The 21,612-nt window shown below is 41.7% G+C and overlaps 1 protein-coding gene across 2 annotated transcripts in view; it reads right to left on the reverse strand.

Annotated features, from left to right (window-relative positions):
* The window catches only part of mgat4c (mgat4 family member C), a 190,263-nt gene that overhangs the window by 59,522 nt on the left and 109,129 nt on the right, over positions 1-21,612 (reverse strand). The window lies entirely within an intron of this gene.

Raw genomic sequence — 21,612 nt, forward strand, 5'->3', positions numbered from 1 at the left:
ACAACGCAAGAGTAGCTTTGGGACAATTCTCTGAATGTCCTTGAGTGGGTCCTCGAGTGGTCTAACCAGAGCCCGAACTTGAACCTGATCGAACAGCTCTCAAGAGACCTGAAACTAGCTGTGCAGCAACGCTCCCCATTCAACCTGACAGAGCTTGAGAAGATCTGCAGAGAACAATGGGAGAAACTCCCAAATACAGGTGTGCCAAGCTTGTAGCGTTATACTGAAGAAGACTCGAGGATGTAATCGCTGCCAAAGGTCTTCAACAAAGTACTGAGTAAAGGGTTGGAATACTTATGTAAATGTAATATTTAAGTTATACATTTTTTATAAATGAGCAAAATGAAAAAAATAAATGTTTATGGTGTAGATTGATGAGGGGGGAGGAAACAATTTAATCCATTCAAAAATAAGGCTGTAACCTAATTTAAAGGGTTATATTTTGCACTGTTTATCAAAAGTTTTGGAAAAACAATAATCAACTGACTGGCTTTCTTGATGTCTATAGTTTTTCTTTCTGGTATGCAATCTGGTTTCCTCTCGGGTTATGGATGTGTTACTGCAACCTTAAAGGTCCTAAATTATGTCGCACTTGATTCTAAACAATGTTGTTCTGCTATTTTTATTGACTTAGCAGAAGCTTTTGATATCGTTGACTATTCCATTCTTGTGGGCCGCCTAAGGAGTATTGGTGTCTCTGAGGGGTCTTTGGCCTGGTTTACGAACTGCCTCTCTCAAGGAGTGCAGTGTATAAAGTCAGAACATCTGCGGTCTCAGCCCCTGCCTGTCACCAAGGGAGTAACCCAAGGCTCAATCGTAGGCCACACACTCTTCTAAATTTACATCAACAACATATCTCAGGCAGTAGGAAGCTCTCTCATCCATTTATATGCAGATTATACAGTCTTGTATTCAGCTGGACCCTACCCAGATTTTGTGTTAAAAGCTCTACAACAAAGCTTTCTTAGTGTCCAACAAGCTTTCTCTGCCCTTAACCTTCTTCTGAACACCTCCAAAACAAAGGTCATGTGGTTTGGGAAGAGGAATGCCCCTCTCCCTACTGTTGTGATTACTACCTGAGGGTTTAGAGCTTGAGGTATTCACCTTATATAAGTACTTTGGAGTATGGCTACAGGTGTGATTACTACTTCTGAGGGTTTAGAGCTTGAGGTATTCACCTCATACAAGTACTTGGGAGTATGGCTAGACGGTACACTATGTTTCTCTCAGCACATATCAAAGCTGCAGGCTAAAGTTCAATCTAGACTTGGTTTCTTCTATTGTAAATCACTTCTCTTTCACCCCAGCTGCCAAACTAACCCTGATTCAGATGACCATTCTACCCATGCCAGATTATGGAGATGTCATTTCTAGATCGGCAGGTAAAGGTGCTCTTGTGCGCTAGATGTTCTTTACCATTCTGCCATCAAATGTGCCTCTATCAACTGGTCATCTCTGTATACCCGTAGCAAGACATCTGAGATCTGAGATACCTACTGCAGCCCTCATCCTCCAAATATAACACCCATTCTGCCAGTCATATTCGGCTAGGGGCAGTATCCTGAATTTCCAGATGACTGATGTGCCCAATGTAAACTGCCTGTTACTCAGGCCCAGAAGCTAGGATATGCATATAATTGGTAGAATTGGATAGAAATCACTCTGAAGTTTCTAAAAGAGTTAAAATAATGTCTGTGAGTATAACATAACTGATATGGCAGGCGAAAACCTGAGGAAAATCCATCTGGGAATTTTTGTTTCATTTTAGGTCACAGGCTTTTCATTGCTAGCCTATGGGATATACAAAAAATAGGAACCAGATTGCAGTTCCTATGGCTTCCACTAGATGTCAACAGTCTTTAGAAAGGGTTTCAGGCTTGTTTCTTGAAAAACGAACAAGCAGTTGTAGTTTATCCAAGGTGGTATCAGGACAGGTAGACTTTTGGAGCGCGTGAATGAGGGCGCGCTCTTCGTTATTTTCCTTTTCTATTGAACACCGTTCTTTCCGTCTGAAATATTATCATTTATTTACATATTAGTGTACCTGAGGATTGATTAGAAACATTGTTTGGACGAAGTTTACCGGTAGCTTTTTGGATTTCTTTGTATGCATGTTGAAGGAGTGGATTACTGAAATCAATGGCGCCAACTAAACTGACTTTTTTGGATATAAAAAATGTCTTTATCGAACAAAAGAAACACACATTGTGTAGCTGGGACCCTTGGGATTGCACACAGACGAAGATCTTCAAATGTAAGTGATATATTTTATCGCTATTTGTGATTTTTGTGAAGCCGTTGCTGGTTGAAAAAGTATTTTTATGTGGGGCGCTATCCTCAGATAATCACATGGTATGCTTTCGCCGGAAAGCCTTTTTGAAATCTGACAAAGAGGTTTCAAGAAGTTAAGCTTTTAAATTATGTAAAACACTTACTTGTATGTTCATGAATATTTAATATTTAGATTTTCTTATTTTGAATTTGGCGCTCTGCAATTTCACCAGATGTTGTCGCAGGTGGACCGCTAGCGATCCCTAAGAGGTTTTTAAACGTCCCCAATGCACATGCGTACCTGGGTTGTCCTCTTTTCAGTTCACTGCAGCTAGCGACTGGAACGAGCTGCAAAAAACACTCAAGCTGGACAGTTTAATCTCCATCTCTTCATTCAAAGTCTCAATCGTGAACATTCTTACTGACAGTTGTGGCTGCTTCACGTGATGTATTTTTGTCTCTACCTTCTAGCCCAGAGGTGGGCAAACTTTTTGACTTGCGGGCCACAATGGGTTCTAAAATTTGACAGAGGGGCCGGGCCAGGAGCATTTGGAGGGAGTGTTTGGGCCGGATATACTAAAGCATTAAATGTAGTGTGTGCAAACCTCATAGCACAGTAAGAACACTACAACCCAATTTATTAACTGTCTTTCAAATGTGAAAAATAGCCCTTATCAGTTAATAAATTTGTCTCAAGGAATATGCAAGATATGGCATTTACATACTATTTCGGAGATACTGGGAGGAGGAAATGTAAATAGATTAAAATAACATACGCACTGTGATTTATCAAGATTGCGTCTGTTTTTAATAAGTTTCAATCGAAGGTGCAAAGTTAAAGAAATCAACATTTATTGAAAAATGGAATCACTTTCAACATTCAAAACATATTATTACACAACGAAATACTCAAGCTCAATAATATCTACTTGTGTTAAACTCCACAAAATCATGGATGGATTGTCCTGACCGCGCGCTCTACAAACTCGCCACGGACGCCCTCGCCTTCACGCGCAAACAGTACACGTGTATCGTTGCCAAGCACACAGACATAGGCTGTATTAAATATCAGCTGAAAATTTAAATTTAAATTAAGAGCGATGTGCGGCGTGTTAATTAAGCTACTGTACCGCTGCCGTGCGTAAATGCGCATTGCTCTTAATTAAAAGACGCACTTCCAAACTTTCCATATGCATTTTTTCATAACACAGCAGAAAAACTCACCATTTCAGTGGGAACAGTGCTCTCCGGACACAAGAGACCTGCTGTCTCTACCATGCACTCTTTCAAAAACTCGCCTTCGGAGAAAGGCTTGCTAGCCTTTGCTAATTTGAATGCCAGCAAATAACTTGCCTTGGTACTTGACTCTTGAATTGCAGTTTGTCGGTGAAAAAAGTTCTGTTGACTCTGTAAATTAGCTGCCAACCTCTGAGCAGTAGCCGCCCGTTCTTGTGTTGACTGCTTGCTAGCATAGTTTGCATGCTTCGTGGCAAAGTGACGGCTGATATTGTACTCTTTGAAAAACGCAACAGCTTCTTGGCATATCAGACATACAGCCGTTGATCGGACTTCAGTGAAGAAGTATTTTGTTGTCCACTCCTTATTTAAACACTCGGCATTCGCTGTCCACTTTCCTTCTCTTTGGTCCGCTCATTTTCACAGAAGGGCTTAATGGTGACGTGAAACGAAGTGAAAATTAAAGTGAAATAAAGAGAAATACGCGCCACTCCAACAACGGTCAATGTGTTTTGAGTGCGCCATCTATTGGGGAAACGTGGGCATTGCAGGGAAAGGGGAAAAAAGGAGGTTTTTACTATAATTTGGACAAGTTCGGCGGGCCGGATTAAAAAGCCTAAAGGGCCGTATGTGGCCCGCAGGCCGTAGTTTGACCATGTCTGTTCTAGCCTGTGTGCTGTTGCCTGTGCCCAATAATGTTTGTACCATGTTTTGTGCTGCTAACATGTGGTGCTGCTGCCATGTTGTATTGCTACCATGTTGTTGTCTTGTGGTGTCACTACCATGCTGTGTTGTCATGTGTTGCTGCCATGTTATGTTGTTGTTTTAGGTCTCTCTTTATGTAGTGTTGTGGTGTCTCTCTTGTCGTGATGTGTTTTTTCCTATATTTTTAATCCCCCGTCCCCGCAGGAGGCCTTTTGCCATCATTGTAAATAAGAATTTGTTCTTAACTTCTTATGGCTGGGGGCAGTATTGAGTAGCTTGGATGAATAAGGTGCCAAGAGGTGCCCAGAGTAGACTGCCTGCTACTCAGTCCCAGAAGATAAGATATGCATATTATTAGTAATATTGGATAGAACACACTCTGAAGTTTCTAAAACGGTTTGAATGATGTCTGTGAGTATAACAGAACTCATATGGCAGGCAAAAACCTGAGAAATAAATCCAACCAGGAAGTGGGAAATCTGAGGTTTGTAGTCTTTCAACTCTTGGCCTATCGAATACACAGTGGGATATTGGTCATATTGCACTTCCTAAGGCTTCCACTGGATGTCAACAGTCTTTAGAACCTTGTTTGATGCTTCTACTGTGAAGGGAGGGCGAATGAGAGGGGAATGAGTCAGAGGTCTGGAAGAGAGCCACGAGCTGGTGACGCTCGTTCACGTGAGAGCGAGCTCTGTTACATTGCATTTCTACAGACAAAGGAATTCTCCGGTTGGAACATTATTGAAGATTTATGTTAAAAACATCCTAAAGATTCATACTTCCATACTTCGTTTGACATGTTTCTACGACCTGTAATATAACTTTTTGGACTTTTCATCCGTACTTTCCGCTGGACTTGCACGCGCGTCGTGAGTTTGGATTTGTTTACCAAATGCGCTAACAAAAGGAGGTATTTGGGCATAAATTATGAATTTTATCGAACAAATCAAACATTTATTGTGGAACTGGGATTCCTGGGAGTGCATTCTGATGAAGATCATCAAAGGTAAGTGAATATTTAGAACGCTATTTCTGACTTCTGTTGACTACACAACATGGCGGATATCTGTTTGGCTTGTTTTGGTCTCTGAGCGCTGTACTCCGATTCTGGTTTGCTTTTTCGGTAATGCTTTTTTGAAATCTGACACAGCGATATCATTAAGGAGAAGTTTATCTAAAGTTCCATGTATAGCACTTGTATTTTCATCAACATTTATGATGAGTATTTCTGTAAATTGATGTGGCTCTCTGTAAAATCACTGGATGTTGTTGGAACTACTGAACATAATGCTCCAATGTATACTGAGATTTTTTTGATATAAATATGAACTTTTTAGAACAAAACATACATGTATTGTGTAACATGAAGTCCTATGAGTGTCATCTGATGGAGATCATCAAAGGTTAGTGATTAATTTATCTCTATTTCTGCTTTTTGTGACTCCTCTCTTTGGCTGGAAAAATGGCTGTGTTTTTCTGTGAATAGGCACTCACCTAACATAATCGTTTGTGGTGCTTTCACCGTAAAGTCTATTTGAACTCGGACACTGTGGTGGGATTTCAGTGGTGTTTCAGTGGTAACGCTAGGCATTATGGGGCCCATCGTGATACCAAAAGGTTCTTAAAAAAATTGAACTTGAAAATAATATACATTTTGATGCCACGGTTAGTTTGGTTGGACTCTGATTTCTTTACCGGTAATGGTCATATCTAGGACTGCAAAATTACAGGAACTTTAAATAAATTCCCTGGTTGTCCTGAAATCCTGGTTGGAGATTTCCTGTTTATTCCCTCCTGATTCCGGGAACCTCCAACCGGGATTGAGGGAAAACCAAGGAATTTATTGAAAGTTGCAACCCTAGTCATATCCCTTCAATTTCCTGGTTGACGCCAGGACTATGCTTTGTACTAGAATCCTTCTCCCGTCAACCCAACCGTCTCTTGGAAGCATTGAGGAGTGGCTGAATCTTAACACAGCCTGATGTCTGTCTCGTTCCCAATTTGCTCCTCTGCAGGCCTGTCTGTTTGACAGAGTAATGAGAGACTTCATCCAAGACCGCTGGATTACAAATTCACTGCAGCAGTCACTGGCTACAGTACCAAGGAAGGCAGCCAACCTCTTTTTCTCAGCAAATCAATTCTAATTTTGTTCTTTCAGTCGATAACCTGCTGCGCATGGCTGTGTTTCATTCAAGCTTATTTGCAAGCCCCTTTCATCCAGTCCTTCAGCCATGTTGTTTAAACTTGCTAATAGGTAGGCTACCTTCAGCAAGAATCCAGACAGGGGACTTGTGAGTGAACAGGCTTGTTCCTGGAACTAAACATAGTGAAAACTTAAGAACCCAGAGGAGTGAATCCAAACAACTCAACCCTATCAACCCATCTGAAGTCCATAATCCATAGAAAAGGGACACGCTGAAGGGTTCTTGAAAACACAGTATTCAACAATAAAAAGCCAACAACACCTATACTTCCCCAGAAAACTAAACTCATCTGGTGTCAGTAGTATCCTGTCTATCTGCTACGACAACACTGACAGTACCCTGGTCTTCTCACTTATACCGGTTCAAATCCCTAAGCCTCAAAAACTGCGCCCACAACATAATTAAAAGCAACTCTAAAAGCCTAGCTGTGTCCTTAATGAAGTCTGACTCAGTTCCACAAACAACAAACCATTAAAAAAGCTCTTGCAGTACCGGACAAGTATTTTAGTTTATTAAGTAAATATTTTCTTAACTCTATTTTCTTAAAACTGCATTGTTGGTTAAAGGCTTGTTAGTAAGCATTTCAAAGTAAGGTATTTGGTGCATGTGACAAATACGATTTGTTTGAGTAGCCTACACACAGCTTCTTTGCTCTGCATGGTGAACGAGACGACAATAGGTGGTCCAGATTTAGATCATGAAGACATTGTAACAATAGAGCATCATCATCATCTGTTATGATTGATAGGACATTTACTTTGACTTCTCTGAATGTAAAACATGGTTTTAATGACAGTAACTTTGAGGGTTGGCAAATTCTGAGCAATAGGAGCAAGTACAAACAGTGTGGAATAACTTGGTTATGTGGAAGCCTCATTGCATTCCCTCGTTGTTCTGCAAACTTTCTCCCTCGGTATCTTTCAGCCTCAGTATCTACTGTACTGTCAAGGTTCCAATGTCAGTGAGTGAGTGTAGTGATGTTATTGCAGCCAGTGAAGGCCCTGAGGCAACATATTAAAACAGGGTCACAGGCTAGTTCTCTACAGTGCTCCCTGTCGACGCTTCATATTGGTATGACAAGTGGGTTCCAGGTAGGGTCCCGTTCATTGAATTAGGAGCCAGAATAGATACGACCTGAATTGTAGTATTATATTACTGGGAGGGAACCTCATTCCTTCAGTAAATCCATTACTCTAATTTTCGACAGACAAGGGCAGGTTTTAACCCAAACATGTGTGGCAGTGTATTTAAATAGATGCAGTACAATGTGGGGACATTTGAAACGAATTTGAAGAAAATACAATGTTTAAAACAGTAATGGGATTGAGAGTGCTATTTTTCACCTATATTTTCAATAAATATCTATGTTCAGCTCAGAACCTTTGCACTTTGAGCACTGTGAAAAATGTTTTAACAGCACTGGGCATTTTGGGTAACTGAGCCAAAATCTGTATGAAATGACCCTGTTGAGTTTCTGGTACAATGCCTGCATGCTCAGAAAAGCCCCTGACCTTCATCAAATGGCCTAACTGATTGTCCATGTAAGCAGAAAAGAGAAAGGTGCCATGCATGTACTCGATCCCAGTGATGTTGTGACAAGGGAATGTGTAATTTATGTGATAACGACTGTTTATGAGAGTGCTAAGCCAAGGCATTGATGGGCTTTGCGATGCTGGAGAGAGGCCAGACAATAAAGAGCAGTCAGGATCAGTAGAGCTGGTCTCCACTGACTCTCTGCATTGTCGGATGCTTCGCTCCCTGGGAGTCTCGCTACGTTATCAGTGATCATCAAAGGCACTGTCAAGATAATTTTAAACTGGGGCTTCCAGAGGCTGCCAGCGACACTAGACACATCTAAATGAGACAGGCTTATTAATTCTTCAAAAGCCACACAGCTTCCTTTTCCCCAAGACTCATTTTGGTACATTTAAGGAGGATAAAAGCTCAGCCAGACAACCTCACTGTCTCTTTCTCTCGCTCACATACATCATACATAATGCAGACACACATATTCTGTTGATAATATTTCTTACTTTAAAATAGCTGTCATGTTTATAAGTGTTTCATAGAGAGTATAAATGGAAATATGAACATTTCAGGAACAAATTCCAGAGATCAACAAAACACAGGGAATACATAGTTTAAAAATGAACTAACCTGTTTTTATAGAAAACTGCTGTGCTGACAGAAAATTGTTTGTTACCAGTGGGAAAATGTGATTGATCTTTTAAATTCAAGATTGAATGACATTTTGTTGATGAGTGCGGTGACACAAAAGGGTGGTCCCTGTTTTTGGGGCTTCATCAGGAGTCTCTGCCCTCCTGGCCCACTTATAAATGGGCAATAGCAAATTCGATATTGGGCCAGTTCTTCCCACTTTCAGTGAACCGAACCATGCTGGAATAAATCGTGTGAAAGTATGCTTACTGGGCAAGCATGGTACAGTACGGCTTGGCTCGGTTTGAGTTCAAGAGCCTACAAGCTGCTCATAAGACCTGGAGAGTGCAGCACTCCTGTTTTATCCCCCACCCCACCCCAAAAAGTGGGCATCTTTAAAAAAAATATATATTAATAAATAAGAAAATGAGGCTCACATAACTCTGAAATGTTGTATGCAATATGAGACAAGGAAAAGGCCTTGCAATCTATTGAAACTTTTCTTTCAGCATACATATTCCACTGCCAAGCATACCATTGTATGAGGAACACCAAAGCCTTAATTATTGTAATTAACCCTTGCATGTACAAGTAGGGACGGCTCCTTGAAACCACCGGGAAGATGTGAGAATGTTTGTATTATAAACCAGTGGTTAAAATGCACATAATTTCGATGTTATACGAGACCCATAATTGGTGAATTCATGATCAGGGGGCCTACTTCATTACAGCTCAAGAGGCTTCATCTCCTCATGGTGGCCATATTTCACCATAATGAATGTGATTTTTTCTCTCTCTTCTCTCTGCAGCAGCTAATTGCAAATGTTTTCTCTCCATGTGAATGATTCAAGTTTTTTTGTTTGCTACAAACATCTTGATTAGAAAACACCCTCCCTTGTGATTACTCACAATGCTGTTATGTTACAAGAGTTTTATTTATTCCTTGGGAGGTAAACTTACTGTACCTAAGAAGGGAGTTGGAGCCCTTTGAATATCTTCTCATTTAACTGCATTGAGGTCAATTGGAATTCCAGTTACCTCCTGAATTTACTGAACGGAAATGGCACTGACCCCAACCATGCTAAGCACAGCAGTGGACTCTGCCTCTCTCTCTCTCTCTCTCTCTCTCTCTCTCTCTCACACACACACACACACACACACATTGACCCCATGTCTCTGGAGTGGGGTGGATAATCTGTCTATCTGGCCCCTCTGGGCCCTCTGTGTCTCAGCATGGGGGCAGAGGACACTCCGAGCCCCAGAAATGTCCACTCCTATCGGGCTCTCGGCCCAATTGGCCTGCTCCGTGGAGGTAAAGACAGCAGCCAACTGCCAGAGGCCATAGGTTAGGATACACCGCTCTGGCCCACTGCTGCCCACTGACTCTGAACAGAAGGGTCAGTATAGCTCCCTGAAGCTCCAGCCAGGCTCATTCCTCCTGACACGAGCACAAACATCCCCTACTACGATGATAGATACCTCCCTTTATAATGTAATACCACTTTGACTGCAGGAGAAATACAAAAATGCACATGCCGCCATCATATTCATGAGGATTAATGTGGCATCCAGTTTTGTGTGACTGGAACAGCAGCTTAAGCAGCGACGCCACAAAATAATATGCACATTTTCAATTATCATCAAATGTCTGATTATCTTGAGTCTCATTGATATTCCAACAAACATATGATATAATCTCATAGAAAATACTGGGAAATAGTGTTTGACATGACATTGATGAAGCTCCCACTGTCTAGTGTGATAACCCAACCAGACAAATGCAATGGTAGCCTTAGGCATACTTTCAGTGGTGTCACTTTCCCAACTTTCACTTTCAGCGGTGTCACTTTTGAGGCCCTCAAGGCTGTCAGTATAAACCCATACTTCAGCTAGAAGTGCACATTGAGGAGGGGGTAATGTTGAGGGGCGCTCTTGGTCTCCTCCCTCACCAGCCCAGCACCTCTACACTGGAAAAGATAATTGTCTCCTCCGTACGTGGAGAGATGAGTGTTTTTCTAGGACCTATGCAAGGCGCTGTCCCCTCTCTCACACAGCCCAAGAAGTCACAGCAGTTTGCAATAATTACTTTTGCAGATAGAGGTGAGAGAGGACGTTTGCATTAGATGAGGGCCTGGGTAGTCGGGTCCCCATGCTCGGCGCATGCAGCTTTTAATGTCACCATAATCTGGAAAGGTTACCACTGCCAGATCCACTGTATATCTCCGCAACTTGCTGAATCAGTATTTCTGAAATAGGCTTGACATTGATTTAGAAGAAGTGCACACCCAAGTAACTCCTTGAAAAGAGATGTGCTATACAGCATTTCCATTCTATTACAATGTTGTTGTTTTTGTTGTCATGTTGTATTATCACGCCACTACATTATGACACTTGCATGCAAGGTTAGACACATAATTATGTTAAACCATAACATATCGACTGACAACTTTTTTCCTGGTAAAATGTATTTTCCTAAAGCTTTTAACGAAAATATTTTTCTTTGAACCGGTCTCCACTTTATAGACAGATACTACAGAGCGGTAGAGACAAGACACTCAAGGTCGGCAGCTCTACCTCTTTCTCATTTCTGTCCATCTCCTACTCTGTGAAAATGGTTTCTCAGATTGGTCTCTCCCTTCACTGGTCTCATATTCCCACACCTCCCACAGCATAAGCGTCTTATCATCATCACACTTTCTCATTCCATTTTCTCAGGGATGCCGGTGACATTTTGAAGTGTCTGATTCATGCCTTGAGACAGAGCGAGTAGGTTTGTGTGTGTGTTCGTGCGTGGGTGCGTGCGTGCATGCATTTGTGTATGCGTGTGTGTATGTGTGCATGTATGTGTGTGTGTTTATGTGCCCGCACTTCTCCACCTCCAATCACACACTCCCTCCCTCCCTTCTCACACCTCTCTACTCCATGCCTGGAGCCAGACTCTTGTGTTGTCTACCTCAGAGAAGCTGGGGCTTGGCATAAAGAAGAGGCTCCAGTGGATTCTGTGCTCCGCCTGCCAATGGACTCTTTTGATCAGCCGCCAGGTGATGACAGGTGATCTACATTAATCTCAACCCTCCTGCCACCCACCTCTCTCTCCTTCTCTCTGTGTCATTCTCTTCTCTTCCTCCCTCTTCCCTAACAGAGGGTCAGTGTGCTAAGCCCCAAGGCTAGGAGAGAAATTATATCTCATGGGAGGGCATTTTAGTTTTTCTCCTCTCAACAGCATTGGATAAACTTTGACTGATGCCTGCTGAGACATTTCAAACGTACAGAAAACCAAGACGGTGAGAAACCAGGTCGATCCTTGTGCTAGTATTTCATTCTGGAATACTGGATCCATGGAGTGGGAGTTAAATACACAATCTGAAACTTATATCATACAAGTGGTTGGACTGCAAGCATCCAGCTTAAGCACCCGTGAAAGACACAGTAAGTTTACTCTCTCACTTTGACCTTTGTCCTGCACTCTGAACCTGAAACAGCTAAGAGGTCACTATGGAAGATACTGTGGGAGAAGCTGGCACTATTGTAGAGCTAGAAGAGGTTTGTGTTTTCCATGATTAGAGCTGAAGTGTTAAGAGTGCCAAACAGGATAACTTATTGTATTGTGCTGCTCTGGTAATTGAAGTCAGACAGATCCCACTGGCACTGTTAGAATTAATTGGAAGGTGAAAGGCTTCACAAACAATGTAATTGAGATTTGGAAAAATAAAAAGCCACTTTTATAGAAGAAGTAGAGCAAATCCTCTCCAGTAGCTAATCACTACTAACCACAGAAACACTCTCCAACACAGATTAACAGTGACACTTCGAAAGTAAGTTGTGTCAGTATCAAATTATACAATGGGTGGGACTAATCCTGAATGCTGATTGGTTAAAAGCGCATTCCAGTCGGTGGCTATTCCACAAATTACCACCGGCTAAATCTATGACTTTAAAATGCCCATTTACTCTGTTCTATCTGACTGCCAAATCCACTATCTCATCAGCCCAGCCAAGCAATTAATAAACTTGATCTCCACTATAAAAATCATCTAGACATTATCTCACATTTATTTTTCTTCAACAGCAAAGATTTGTATAAACCTTGCTTTCTGTCTCTCCGACATTTGAAACATTGTTTCAATATTCAAATTCGATCTCCAGCTGTCCCATAGTAATTAACATGTCGGAAGTCAGGACGAGACAGACAGGCAGCGTTTCTCAGCTAGCTGAAATCATGAATCTGCTGGCATGCGTGCCTAGTCCCCTCCTTTACTCCTTGTTCACTCACGACTGCATGGCCAAGCACGACTCCAACACCATCATTTAGTTTGCTGACGACACAACAGTGGTAGCCCTGATCACTGATAACGATGAGACAGCCTATAGGGAGGTCAGAGACCTGGAAGTGTTGTGCCAGAACAACAACGTCTCCCTCAACGTGAGCAAGATAAATGAGATGATCATGGACTACAGGAAAAGGAGGGCCGAACATGCTGAGCGGGTTGAGAGTTTCAAGTTCTTTGGTGTTCACATTACCAACAAACTATCATGGTCCAAACACACCAAGACAGTCGTGAAGAGGTTTGTGGAGACTGAAAAGGAGACTGAAAAGATTTGGCATGGGTCCCCAGATCCTCAAAAAGTTATACAGCTGCACCATCGAGAGCATCCTGGCAGGATGCATCACTGCCTGGTATGCCAACTGCTCGGCATCCGACCGAGGCGCTACAGAGGGTAGTGCGTAGGAAGGCCCAAGAAATGGTCAAAGAATCCAGTCACCAAAGTCATAGACTGTTCTCTCTGCTACATACGGCAAGCGGTACCGGAGCGCCAAGTCTAGGTCCAAAAGGCTCCTTAACAGCTACTATTCCAAGCCATATTTACATTGACAGTCTACACAGGCCAAAGCCGGTTGACGCTGGGCCAATTGTGCACTACACTATGGGACTCCCAATCACGGCAGGTTGTGATACAGCCTGGACGTAATTGCAAGATCAAATACGTGTGTGACTATCATCCCTGGATTACGGATCACCACTTAAAATATCCTGTTAATTCATTAAAAAAAAGAGGTGGTAATGACTGTAACACTAATACACTTGAATGAACTGTATCATACTGATGAAATCTAGTCCACCATAGAGCATTGAGAGCCATAACCACTGTTGGAATGGCTAACAACATACTGTACAGTTGAGAACTGATGAAATCTAGTCCACCATTGAAGCAGAAAGAGATCCCTATTCCATGGTATCTTGGCTAACAGCTGCAGATGAACGAGGAGTGATGGCGTGTGATGTGGCTCCTCCATTACAAAAAAACAACCAACTGTTATTTCTAAAGGTGATCACCTGCTTATTACTGTGATTTCCAGCAGGAATAACTCAGCTCAGTGCCTCAGCGGTGGTGGTTTTGGCAGAGGCGGGCGTTATTCAGCATGGCAGGCAGGAGGGGGGCTGTATGGAGCAAGGTGTGACTTTGTTGTGTTGATGATGGAAAAACACTGACTCTGTTCCAAATGGCAGCCTATTCCCTTTACAGGGCACTACTTTTGACCAGGACCATTCAGACTCTAGTCAAAAGTAGTGCACTACATACGGAATAGGGTGCTATTTTGGACACCGACAGTGTGTCTTTTCTTATCTTTCCAGACCCCTCAGGTTTGCTTTGGAAGGAGCTATTATCCATTTCATGATCTCACACCATTGTGATTGGAATTACTCAGTTGGATTGGTATGAAATGAAATGCAAAATGGCATTTGGTTTATGATTGACCATATTGTTCGTGTTTGTGGTTATTTTGTGGGCATCCATTTTGATTTAGCGAGGGGGTAGTGCTTTGTTGTGCGCTGTGTTAAATTGGCAATCAGATTGTCACATTACCATTCAGATGGCAAGCGTGATGTTTCTGATAGCATGATGTTTCTCTCTCTACCACTGTGAGGGCCATGTCCCTGCCTGCATCCCAAATGGTGCCCTATTACCTTTACAGTATAGTGTACTACTTAGGGAATAGGGTGCCATTTGGGACGTAGATAGGGACATGGCCCTCACAGTGGTAGAGAGAGAATGCTATTATGTTACTCTCCTTAAAGATCATCTACATCTTTATACGGATAGCTGGAGAGAAAATAGAGTAGTAGCTAGCTATCGCTGTTCAGTGGTTCGCATTGCATGTCCAATCCATTTCAATGCTGCATTGCTCTGGACATTTAATCAAGCTCCCTTTTACAGCGATACGTCAATCTCCCTGAACACCCGCAAAAAGGGGATCAGGATGCATGAGTGGCGGAATGGGAGATGGAGAGAGCGCGAGTGATATAGTGAGCGAGAGGAAGAGAGAGAAAGAGGGAGGAAGAGTGTTCTAGTCTTCCGCAAATCTGTATTTTGAATCTGAAAATCATCTTTTGTCTCTGTTTAAACATTTGACTTGTCATGTATTTTAACAATGGTGTGAATCTAAATTACCTAGAACCTGAGGTATCAGTTATTATGCTGCAAGGATTCTCTTAGAATGGCGGGGATCTATGTATTTCAGAACTACACTGTACGTTCCATGTGTGGAACCTAACCTCTTGGTTTAAACTGAGCTTTTTTGTTTAATTTCTGTTTGTAAGTTTGTTTAAAATGTATGCATTGAGAGACGCAATGATGGTGATGGGGTGAGAGAAGCACCGAGCGCGAAGAGGAAAATGGTGTACATATGTATGGGTGTGTATGTGTGTGCGTGCGTGCGCGTATGTATGCGTATGTGTGTGTATATGCATGGGTATATGTATGTGTGTGTATGTATGTGTATGTATGTATGTGTATATATATGTGCGTAGATATGTGTAAGTGGGTGCTGTTTTTCTTGTTTTTGTTCTGTGTGCTTTGTCTCTGTTGTTGTATCTCTTAATATGGGTGAAAATTGTGAAATTCCAATAAAAATACTGTTACAAAAAAAAACAATGTTGTAAACATAAAAAATTGCATGCAATCACCAAAGACAAATTACTTTATCGACCAGTGATCACCACATTCCAGATGCTCAAGATTATTTAACAACTGCTCAAGCAACCATTACCTCCATCACGTAAACTGTTGGTGGTGTTGAGCTGAGTTAAATCTGAATTAAAAGTTATTGTGAAAGGGCTGCTTAGTGTGAGCTCTTTTTGACACTATGCACAGCTTGGGCAGCTGGGATAGCTGCTCTAGCTCCACTACAATCGGCTGTGATGTTTTTCTCAAGGCTACTTCCTCCTTCTCCCTGATCTGGAATGTGAGCACACAGGCATTGGTTCTTGCTGTCTGTCCTGTAGGAAGAACAGCTGTTTGCATAAATCTTTAATGCACATCTCCCACATCAGTGCTGCTCCATTCGAGCAGACATAGATCTGGTTCCCTTCATTCTCACTTTAAACTGTTTCAAGTCACTTAAAGAATGTCAAATGTCTCATTCATTCAAGTGTCTCACTTCATACAGTTATCTGTTGATTGGAAAAGCATGTATCACATTTGCTTCTGTCAGTAAATGACGCCTCCCACCAGTCCGAAAATCAACTAACAACGGCTTTTTACTGGAGAATGGGAAGATTGAGACATCAGCAAAAACCAGAAGCTATTCAAACTGTTGTGTGAACCACCTGTTAACTTGAAAGTTATACAATCAACTTACAACTTACAATCTATGACAACACTAAAGCTTCATTACTGTTTGCGCACATACACTGGTAAGAATCTCCACATGGCCCTGAGAACCGTCTAGGCTGTGCCACTGTCAGTGACAACATATATACTCTGGCTGTCGGTTGACAATTGTTCTACATAGTGACTCTACTGTCTGTAGCACAGAAGTGTAAAAAGCAATAACAGCAGCAAAGTGCAACAGTGGCTTTGCTTTGCTGTCAATATTTCCCTCTTGATAAACCCTCTGGGCAAGTGTACTTCTTCAGCCAGCCAACACAAACACAGCTTTGTCCTTGTTTGATCCTGTCAACAGTGTGTAGATACAATAGGCAGAAAATAAAGCCTTTTCACTCCGAGGGCTCGACTTCAACAAACCTAATGCTATGGTAAATCTAAGCGCTGGCTGTAGCGCTATAGGTCTGGGGGTATGTCAGAATTTATTATCCTGATTTTCACAGAAGGAATTATGAGAGCAAATAGCTGGTTGTAGGTGTGATGAGGGCTTGGCCACTCACTGGCCAATCAAGGCTTTCATGGCTTCATACTGAATGTGTTTGTCTCAAGTTCTGTAGGTTATTGATAGTCTTTGCATTGTCATCAACTCCAATTAAGCTGGAGGCACACAATATTCTCGTCCTAGTCCATTGTAGATTGATACTACAGTTTATTGATTAAATGGCATAGGCTACAGTAATAGCAGCAGTAAAAAATCATCCAGTGTTTGCTCAATATGTTTGGAGTGTTGAAAGTCAACATTGTTGTAACTGGCTTCAATGAGTATAGGCCTTTACGTATGTATTGTATGTGTGAGGCACATTCTCAATAAATATATCGCCTTGGCCTACCACTGATGTGGCGTTATAGGAATGAAACGTTTGAATATGTTTCTAATCGGACAACAGGCGCTCCTTGAAAATGGAGCCGAATGGAGTATGCACTGCAGGTAGACCTATGTCAATTCTGAATAAAGCAAAAGCATGATGGCAAAAGCCTAGACCATTTAGAAACCTTTGATGGATAGGCTACTTGGCTAATGCAAGTTTTTTTTAACCACATCCAAAATATTAACAAGGCTTAGCAAAAATAATATTACAATAGCCTACATAGATAAAAGGGGGTATGTCCACTCACTCTTTCGCTGCTCCCAAACTTAATATTTTAATAAAGCTTTGGTGATTAAGATTTATTTTAAAGCAGTCTCATGAGCCAAACCCTTTATTGATAGTCCCGACTACTTGGTGAATGCATTGAGCAGGACAAAGAAAACAGCCTGCAGTACAGTGAGAGGAGGGGAGGCTATGCTTGTTTTTTAAATGGGGAAAAAACATTTGTTTTTTATGTTTTTAAATACGGTTGGAGAGGCTGCACCCCTGTTGTGAAAATCATGCCATAATCAACCACAACCACAAGACCAGCTTTCCCCACCAGCCATACTAAAATTGGCACTTTGGTGCATGTTTTTAAGGACACACCTCAGATATTGCCACCCTTCCTACCTCTGGGAAAGCCAGCTCATATAAGACAGGTAAATTACCAATCCTAGCGCTAGGGTTTGAAAATACAAGAGTGCCAGCTTTAACAGGTCAAAATTGCGAACAAGCGTGTTTTTGACAATTGCTTTGGCTTAATGCCAGACAAAAATAGAGTCCCGAGAGTCAGTGTCCTCAGTCTTTGCTGCCACCTCCAAAACACATATCGGTGGTCAGGACCACATATACTACCCCGGAGACCATGGTTCGATCCCCCATTTCACCTCTTCTAAAACCTCCACCCTCTCATATATCTCACTCTCTGACACTGTCTATCTCTATAGAAAATAAAATACAAAAAGGAGGATGAAATTCTCCTTTGTCATCCGCCTCACCTCTTCCCAGATTCATGAGAGGAACTGATGAAACTAATGACCAGACAGATGGAGACCAGTGGAGGCTGGGGGGGAAATATGAGGACGGGCTCATTGTAATGGTTGGAATGGAATGAATAGAACAGAGTCAAAAGTGGTTTCCATATGTTTGGTACTGTTCCATTTATTTCATTCCAGCCACTACAATGAGCCCGTCCTCCTATAGCTCCTCCCACCAGCCTCCACAGATGGAGACAGAGATAATGCAATATTCTGTGTCTGTACCACAGAAGGGAAAGGAAAAGCCCATTTGTAAACGTTAATTAGGAGATGTTTTTTAAGTGTATGCGGGCGACAGTGAGACAGCACTTTCTCATTGTGTTCACCTTTTATAATGTCAGATCACAGCGAGAGGCATCATTCGCTCTGCTACACTGAGTTGTAGGCTACTCTGATGTATGGAGAAGTACAGTATAAGGGAAATTCAAGGAGAAGAACAAACAAATGGGTCGCTGCACAAAAAGAGCGCCTTTTGCATCCCTTCGACATTTTAACTAGAAATTGTGCATCAATATTGCATTTTAAAAGCCTGTTATATTAAATGAAGTGTCCTTTAATATAAACCAAATGGTAAATTGAATACATCCCAAAAAATGCATATGAATAAAGACTTGCCCAAATTCAATATTTTGACATGTCCCTCTGTGGACCCTTCCAAACTTCCATTCCCCCAGTCACAAGGGGATTTATGGCCGATTTAAGATGAAAATGTCAACCCTGTTACTTTATTTGGCAGTTAGTAAACACTTACTATAGCCTTTTTATTTAACCTCTTCAGTCAAAAAACATGCTGTTTATGAAGTTGAACATGTCGTCTTTATGACAGAATGTTAAAATTAGGGGAAATATACAGTGCAATCGGAAAGTATTCAGACCCCTTGACTTTTTCCACATTTTGTTATGTTACAGCCTTATTCTACATCTATAAAATTTAGGGGGGTTTCTCATCAATCTACACACAATACACCATAATGACAAAGCAAAAAGGTTTTTAGAAATGTTTGGAAATTTACCACAAATAATAAAATGAAATACCTTCTTTACATAAGTATATAGACCCTTTGCTGCAACATTGAACGTCCCCAAGAACACAGTGGCATCCATCCTTCTTAAATGGAAGAAGTTTGGAACCACCAAGATTCTGGCCAAACTGAGAAAACGGGGGAGAAGGGCCTTGGTCAGGGAGGTAACCAAGAACCCAATGGTCACTCTGACAGAGCTCCAATCAGGCTTTTATGGTAGATTGGCCAGACGGAAGCCACTCCTCAGTAACATGCACATGACAGCCCACTTGAAAGGCACCTAAAGGACTCAGACCATGAGAAACAAGATTCTCTGGTCTGATGAAACCAAGGTTGAACTCTTTGGACTGAATGCCAAACGTCACGTCTGGAGGAAACCTGGCACCATCCCTACGGTGAAGCACGGTGGTGGCAGCATCATGCTATGGGGAAGTTTTTTAGTGGCAGGGACTGGGAGACTAGTCAGGATTGAGGAAAATAAGAATGGAGCAAAGTACAGAGAGGTCCTTGATGAAAACCTTCTCCAGAGCGCTCAGGATCTCACATTCCAACAGGACAACGATCCTAAGCACACAACCAAGACAATGCAGGAGTGGTTTCGGGACAAGTATCTGAATGTCCTTGAGTGGCCCAGCCAGAGCCTGGACTTGAACCTGATTGAACATCTCTGGAGAGACGTGAAAATACAGTAGCTGTGCAGCGATGCTCCCTGTCCAACCTGACAGAGCTTGAGAGGATCTGCAGAGAAGAATGGGAGAAACTTCCCAAAAACAGGTGTGTCTTACCCAAAAAGACTCAAGGCTGTAATCGCTGCCAAAGATGCTTCAACAAAGTACTGAGTAAAGGATCTGAATGCTTATGTAAATGTGATATTTATGTTTTTTTATTTATAATAAATTTGAAAAAATAAAAAAATGAACTATTTTCCCTTTGTTATTATGGGGTATTGTGTGTAGACTGATGGGGAAGAAGGGGAAAAAACGATTTAATACATTTTAGAATAAAGCTGTAACGTAACAAAATGTGGAAAAGTCAAAGGGTCTGAATACTTTACAAATGCACTGTGGATATACAGTACCAGTCAAAAGTTTTTCTTCATTTGACAATTTTTTACACTACCGTTCAAAAGTTTGGGGTCACTTAGAAATGTCCTTGTTTTCCATGAAAACATACATGAAATTAGTTGCAAAATGAATAGGAAATATAGTCAGGTCGTTGACAAGGTTATATATATATATAATGATTTTTAATTGAAATAATAATTGTGTCCTTCAAACTTTGCTTTCGTCAAAGAATCCTCCATTTGCAGCAATTACAGCCTTGCAGAACTTTGGCATTCTAGTTGTCAATTTGTTGAGGTAATCTGAAGAGATTTCACCCCATGCTTACTGAAGCACCTCCCACAAATTGGATTGGCTTGATGGGCACTTCTTACGTACCATACTGTCAAGTTGCTCCCACAACAGCTCAATAGGGTTGAGATCCGGTGACTGTGCTGGCCTCTGCATTATAGACTGAATACCAGCTCACTGCTTCTTCCCTAAATAGTTCTTGCATAGTTTGGAGCTGTGCTTTGGGTCATTGTCCTGTTGTAGGAGGAAATTGGGTATGGCACGGCGTTGCAAAATGGAATGATAGCCTTCCTTCTTCAAGATCCATTTTACCCTGTACAAATCTCCCACATTACCACCACCAAAGCACCTGAGACCATCACATTGCCTCCACCCTGTTTGACAGATGGCGTCAAGCACGCTTCCAGCATCTTATAATTTTTTCTGCATCTCATGTATGTTCTTCTTTGTGATTCAAACTTCTTAAACTTAGATTTGTCTGTCCATAACACTTTTTTCCAATCTTCCTCTGTCCAGTGTCTGTGTTATTTTGCCCATCTTAATCTTTTATTTTTATTGGCCAGTCTGAGATATGGCTTTTTCTATGCAACTCTGCCGAGAAGGCCAGCATCCCATAGTCGCCTCGTCAATGCTGATGTTGAGACTGGTGTTTTGCGGGTACTATTTAATGAAGCTGCCACTTGAGGACTTGTGTTTCTCAAACTAGACACTCTAATGTACTTGTCATCTTGCTCAGTTGTGCACCGGGGCCTCCCACTCCTATTTCTATTCTGGTTAGAGCCAGTTTGCGCTGTTCTGTGAAGGGAGTAGTACACAGCGTTGTATGAGCTCTTCAGTTTCTTGGCAATTTCTCGCATGGAATAGCCTTCATTTCTAAGAACAAGAATAGACTGACGAGTTTCAGAAGAAAGGTCTTTGTTTCTGGCCATTTTGAACCTGTAATCGAACCCACAGATGCTGATGCTCTAGATACTCAACTAGTCTAAAGAAAGCCAGTTTTATTGCTTCTTTAATAAGCACAACAGCTTTCAGCTGTGCTAACATAATTGCAAAAGGGTTTTCTAATAATCATTTAGCCTTTGATAAACTTGGATTAGCTAACACAACGT

Source organism: Oncorhynchus masou, chromosome 22 (assembly GCF_036934945.1).
Source record: "Oncorhynchus masou masou isolate Uvic2021 chromosome 22, UVic_Omas_1.1, whole genome shotgun sequence".
Classification (NCBI taxonomy): Eukaryota; Metazoa; Chordata; class Actinopteri; order Salmoniformes; family Salmonidae; genus Oncorhynchus; species Oncorhynchus masou.